The 7,500-nt window shown below is 36.6% G+C and overlaps 1 protein-coding gene across 28 annotated transcripts in view; it reads left to right on the top strand.

Annotated features, from left to right (window-relative positions):
- Positions 1–7,500, top strand: part of LOC106874353 (uncharacterized) — a 98,866-nt gene that overhangs the window by 84,432 nt on the left and 6,934 nt on the right. The gene's annotated exons all lie outside the window — the stretch shown is intronic.

Raw genomic sequence — 7,500 nt, forward strand, 5'->3', positions numbered from 1 at the left:
CCCCCGAAAGGATGAAGGGCAAAGTCGACCTCTGCCGAATTTGAACTCAGAACGTAGTGGCAGACGAAATGCCGCTAAGCATTTCGCCCGGCGTGCTAACGATCCCGCCAGCTCGCCGTCTTCTTAATAATAATAATAATAATAATAATAATAATAATAATAATAATAATAATAATGATGATGATGATGATGATGATGATGATGATGATGATGATGATGATGATAATAGTTGTAATAAAATGATAATGATATTAATGATAATAGTAATTACATTATTGGTAATAATAATAATAATGAAAATAATGGATTTCAAAGAATACTTTTTTAAATAATTTTATTTCATTATTTATTGATTTTTGTTTCTATGTTATTTGAAATTATGCTGTGATTATTTTCTATACATGTTTTATTTTGTTCCTCATGTAGCATTGCTTTGGAAAAAAAAAAGTCCTTCGGACAAGCGCATGCTTTATTGTGTCGTTCCGCTCTATCTCTTGGTCTGTCAAATATTGGTGTGAAGACACGCAGCTTTTCAGTGCACCCTTTAAAAAGCATTTGAGAACCGCAAATACTTCCCCCCACCCCTCACCCCACGCCGCCGTATTTTTATTTTATTTTATTTTATTTTATTTATTATTTTTTTATATAGATAAAAGTTGACCACGTTCACATTAAGTTTCTGCAAACGTCACGCCTCTCTCCACCGATTCATTATTGACCACACCCACCTAACTGACCCTTGGTCACTGACCACCCTCAGCAAACTGACCACAATCACTGCATGATCATTCTATGTATCACCGTTAAAAAATCAAGGGACCAACAAAAGAGAAAAAAAAGGGGGCGAGGTGGCTCGACCAGTTACTCCTTCTCTCAACCCTTCCCCCATCATTCTTCTCCTTCTTCTTTCCTTCCTCCCGTGTATTCTTTGTACTCCTCCCACCCGTTCTTTTACTCCTCTCACTTCTCCCATGCATTTTCATACTCCTCCCTCTTCTACTCCTTTACCTTTTCCTCCTATTCATTCATAATCCTGCCCCTCTTTATTGCTATTTGTTATCCTCCACCTTCTACCCCACTATCATCTTCATGTATACATCACGTCAATCACCGTTTAGCACATTACCACCACCACCACTACCACCACCACCACCACCACCACTACCATTACTATTGGCACCCACCATCTATATCACCTCCTCCTATTATCTCGCCCACCACCGCAACCACCATCCCCCGCCAACACATCATCCTCGTCTCAGGTAGCTACAGCTAATTGTGTTTAACGTCTCTGTTCTTATCTGGCACTCATAATTCTTTAGTTGTCATGTGATTGTGTCATGTGATTGTACCATTTGATGTTCTGGAAACACAAAAATCCTATTTCTTTATTTCTGGTGCAAAACAACAACAGTAGCAGCAACATCACCACCACCACCACCACCACCACCACCTCCAACAACAACAAAAACAACAACAGCCGCAGTAACAATAATAACGTTAAAAAATTAGTTTATTTAGATATTAATGAGTGTAGTTGCAAGAAGACGGAGCATCATCTTAATTATATTGTCTTCTTTCTATTTCATTGATCGATTGATTGATTGATTGATTGATTAAGTGATTGATTGATTAATTGATTGATTGATTGATTGATTGATTGATTGATTGATTGATTGATTAAGTGATTGGCTGATTGATTGACAGCCAATGATCAATGATCTTCTCAGAGGCTGTCCGTTATTTTAACATTAAAAAATAAATTGACCTGGGTCAGAATATATACATATGTGTGTGTGTGTCTGTCTGTGTCTGTGTATGTCTGTGTGTGTGTGTGTGTGTGTATATGTATACATATATATGTATATATATATATATATATATGTGTGTGTGTATATATGTGTATATATATGTGTATATATATGTGTATATATATAATTCTATAATTCCTAGAACATATGACCTCACTGATCCATCATTGAAGTAGGGATGGTCATGGTTAGAACATTAATCAGACGGCATTAGTTAACCTGAATTAACACACGAGCTGCCATTGACTCTGTATATCTGACCAATGTGTTCGATCATGAGGTGCGTTTTTGTGCGTCAGATCAATCACTTCCACCATGGTACTGATCAGCTCAATCACAGATCAATAGAATTAAGTTGCTAAAATGGTCAGAGCTGTTAAACATTTGCTACACCTGCCTCTACTCTTTACTGCCATTAGCACCAACACCACCGCAATCATTGACACCACCACTCAATCTAGTAACATCCACATACAAAGGCAAACAAACACTCACACAATATATACACTACTTATACACACGCATACACCAAAACATGGTATACTTGTACGCACGAGCACTACACACACACAGGGGCACATACACACATACGCATACACATACACACACACACACACACACACACACACACGTGCTTTTTTCTTTTTTTTTCTATTATTGTTCTTTTCTTTTAAGTGCCCTTCCAAACATCGGTTTCTGATTCTAATTCACCAAAAAATCCTTTCTTTATCTTCGGTTGTTTGATTTAAAATATCTTTGGAATCTGGTTCTTATTTTGGAAAGATTCCAAACCAACCAAATACTTCTCTGCTATCATATAAATAATGTCATACAAGCTTGACCAAACTTTATGCGCATCAACAAACTTACTACATATTATATTTAATAAGAATAATTCCGTTCTTATCGGCCTCTATTAATTAAAGATTTGCTTTCCGTGACACAGAAACACATAAATCCTATGATCTAATGGCATCATTCATTGCACAAAACGTATTTTTGCACATGTCTAAGAGGAGAATTTTCTCCGGGGACTATTTTTGCAGCGAGATGTTTTATCACGTTGAAATGCATTCAATCGTGTTAAATATGACTTTACATTAATATACTTTATTCAACGCTGCTTTCTGCAACAATAATTATTTAATTATAGCTTGACTAAGCTTTACGCACATCAGCAAACCTACTGTGTGCTCTTTTAATAAGAACAGCTTCGTTCTTATCAGACATATGTGGTACATATGGTTTTCGTGGCTGACGAAGTGAAAGGACACAGAAATGCGTCCAATGATCCACTGACGTTATTCACAGCTCAGAATATGTTTTCACATAAATGTGTGTGTGTGTGTGTATGCGCGCGCATATATATATATATATATATATATATATATGAGATGAATTTTCTCTTAGGATTGTTCCTACACCAGAGGATATTACCATTTTGTGGTACGTTTATCTCTACTATAAATTACTTAAGGTACACTGCAGTACAGTATCATCTATCTATCTATCTATCTGTTTGTCTGTCTATGCATCTATCTATCTATCTATCTATCTATCTATATATATATATATATATATATATATATATATATATATATATATATATATATATATATATATATATATATATATATATATATATATGCATGTGTGTGTGTGTGTATGGTACAATTCGCTACTGTGCCATACAGATCACTGTGATACTGTACACAATGCTATGGTACCAGAGAGTGCATTGCAGCACCATACATATGGTGTCATACATTTCTCTACAGTACCTTACATGTGATACAGCAGCAGCAGCAGATGGGTGGCGGGGAGAAATATTTCATCGTGGGTCACGCTTGTGATTTGTGACTTGTAGAGGAGTTAATAGAAATCAGGGACTGGAATATATTCTTGGTTTGGAAGGAGGACTAGTCTTTGAGGTTCAATTTTTGGTCATGTGAACAAACTGCAACTAAAAGAACAACACAACTTATCACAGCAACAACAACAACAACCACCACCATACCACCACCACCACCACCACCACCACCACCACCGTCACAAAAAACAACAACAACAACATAACTACAGCTGACATCACCCTTTCCCACCACCATCCCCAGCATCAACCTTCCTCATTGCCACCCTACCCCACCATCATCACCACCTCCACTGACAAGTCCTCTCCCACTTTCACTTCCTGTTACTAAGCCAATGAAAAAAACTACTACACGACTTCTTGGTCTGCAAGAAATAGCAGTTAAACTTCCCTCACATCATACCATACCATCTTCAATGAGGAAAGGACACGTTAGATGGAACATCTTTGATGAGAGATCTATCTGCTCGATCGGGGTTGACCTAGGGTTAAACAACAACAACGCCACCTCCACCATCATCACCACCACTGCCATCATTAGTGCTTCCACAACATTCACTACACCTGCCACCACTACTCACTGTTATCACCACCACCACCACCACCACCACCACCACCATCACCAACGCCGCCGCCACCACCATCACCAACGCCGCCGCCACCACCACCACCACCACCACCACTCAGTCTGATGACACCCACAAACATATTGATATATACACACATACAAGCAGAAACAAACACACACACATATATGCATACACACACTATACACACAAGCATACACATATGCTTACACATGCACATGCATACACTAAGCACGCACACACACACACACACACGCTATACACATACACACGAAACTGTGCTGGACTGATGGATGTTGTGTTGGGTGGCAGTGGTGGTGGGCGAGGGTGGACCACTGCTTCACTGTTCCATGTTGCTGTTGTTGTTACTGTTGTTGTTTTGACAGTTTCTTTTTCTCCTTTGTTATTTATTGTTGTGTTCAAATGGAAATTATTACAACTGAATGAAAGCCACAACATCACAGAGAATAAAGAATACAAAATGGAAATAAAACAGAAAAAGGAAAACAAAAACTGGAATACAACCGATCTGGGTAGCAGAAGTTAGATTTTGGTAGGATGGGAGGTAGACGGCAGGGAGAGAGGGGGGGCGAGAGAGGGGGAGGGGGAGGGGAGAGGGGGAGAGAGGGGAGAGAGGGGGAGAGAGGGGGAGAGAGAGGGGGAGAGAGAGAGAAAGAGAGAGAGAGGGGAGAGAGAGAGAGAGAGAGAGGGGAGAGAGAGAGAGAGAGAGAGACAGACTTCTTTCAGTTTCTTTGAACCAAATCCAGTCAAAAGGCTTTGGTTAACTCGGGGCTATAATAAAAGACATTTGCTCAAAGTGCTGTGCAGTGGGATTGAAACTAAAACCAGATGGTTGGAAAGCAAGCTTCTTAACAACACATCCATACCTGCACCTACTAGAAGACACGTGCCCAAGCTACAGCACCATGGGACTGAAGTTGAAACCACATGGTTTGTTAGACAAAACAAATACTACCTTATTTTTAAAATGGTAAATACCATTTATTAATTAAATAAATCTTTATTGAAATTTTATTATAAGACACTTTATCTCATGGAACTTCAGACATTTTATCAGGCTCCTTGGGATTCTGTGAAACCCAGTTTGAGAAACACTACTTTTAATTAACATCTAATTATGCTAAAATGTTTAATTAAATTCAATGGTTTGCAAGAGTTATTGAATGACATTTTAGTTGCAATATGAAAGCTTCCAAAGTAAAGCTATATATATATATATATATATATATATATATATATATATATATATATATATATATATATATATATATATATATATATATAAACGTTAAAAACCTGTTAAGACCCAACCATTGTGAAATGAAATATAAAAGTGAATGACTTAAGTAAAGACAAAACAACAGTTGAAGTTTTTACCTTGTATTTCGATATTTCGAGGTTCTGAACTCTTCATCAGGACATGTAGAAATGGGAGATGGGATATATATATATATATGCTTATAATAAAAAAAAGTGGGAGTGGCAGGCAGAAAAGAAAAAGAAAAACGTACAAGTGAAAAAGAAAGCGAAAGAGAGAAGATAAAGAAAAGGTAAAGAAGCAAGAAGCATGAGAAAAGTTTAAAAAAACACTATTAACGATAATTGATAATTTGTATCAATCATGGGCAGAGAATATGTTCAATACATAAAGAGGAATGTGAAAGTGATTTGAAAGCATGCAATGTGTGTGTGTGTGTGTGTGTGTGTGTGTGTGACAGACACAGAGGTAACACTGGTTATACATCTTGATGGGGAGGGGGCAGATTATATAAAATAAAAACACATCACCACCACCAGCATCATGTACACCTTTTTTTTCCTTCTGTTTATTTTCCTTCTATTTCCCTTCTTTTGTCTTCACAATCATCCCACTTACCTTTCTTGTCATCACACCTGTTTTTATCACTTATTTTCTTCATCACTGCATCTCTTATCAGATTCAAACACCAACTTCATCACCAAATTTTAACATGTTAACATTAATTAACATGAAATTAGATGTATAGTAATCAGATATTAATTAAATTATAATACAATTGCTATAAAATAATTAGCTATTAATTACAGATAAATTAGTAAAATAAAAATCAGTAAACATGCAACATATTCTGAGTGAGGTACCCTGTTAAGCATACTAGGGTACTATTTTAAACACTACCTCATATACTGCTACCTTTTGTCCCTCGACCACTGCTACTACTTCTACTATCCACCTGTACCATTACCACAACCACCATTACTGTGACTTCTACCAATACCATTGCAATTATCCTCAACACCACTAAAACTACTGCCTAAACCAGGATGGTACCTTGTACCACACCTACCAATCCGATATTAACTGAATATATCTACTGACATGCATATGTGTGTTTATATATATCTGTGTTTGTGTGTATACAAACACACTTATATATACATACATGTGTGTATATACATGTGCATATATACATACATATATATATATATATATATATATATATATATATATATAATACATGTACACACACACACACACACATATATATATACATGCATGCGTTTATACACACATATAATATGCATGTGTGTGTATATATAATATATATGTGTCTATATATGTATTTACATGTGCATATATATTACATATGCATTTATATATATGCATGCATGTGTGTGTATGAGTATATATAAATATATGTATATATGATATATATATACACATATTTATATATGTCTCTATATACTTATGTATATATATGTGTGTTATTTATCCCTTACCCCCTTACCCCCTTACCCGTCACCCTAAGTAATTATTCCTAATCTTGCGGAAAATCACTGAAAAGCTGCTGTCTTTTATTTTGATGATTTATGGTGTAGATGTGTGTGTGTGTGTGTGTGTGTGTGTGTAAATCAGATTGTTTGTCCGTTTGTGCTTTAAGTATTTGTTTATCTATGTATGTATATAAAATAGCTATGCATATAGGTAGGTATGTGTGTGTGTGTCTGTGTGTGTGCATGTGCAATTTGTCTCATGATTGGGCCATTGGCTAAGCCAGCAACACAATTAATCCTGCTTGCTATGTCAGGTGGTTTTCATTGGATACCCCAAGCAGGATGATAAACAAAACCTATCAAGGGACAGATGAATTGAATAAGTCAAAGAACTTCTAAAAGCTGGGGGTGAGAGACCCCACCCCCCAAGTTTTTAGTTTTGACATTGCCCTTGGAG

The sequence above is a fragment of the Octopus bimaculoides genome, chromosome 20 (genome assembly GCF_046866305.1).
Source record: "Octopus bimaculoides isolate indiv1 chromosome 20, ASM4686630v1, whole genome shotgun sequence".
NCBI classification, from domain to species: Eukaryota; Metazoa; Mollusca; class Cephalopoda; order Octopoda; family Octopodidae; genus Octopus; species Octopus bimaculoides.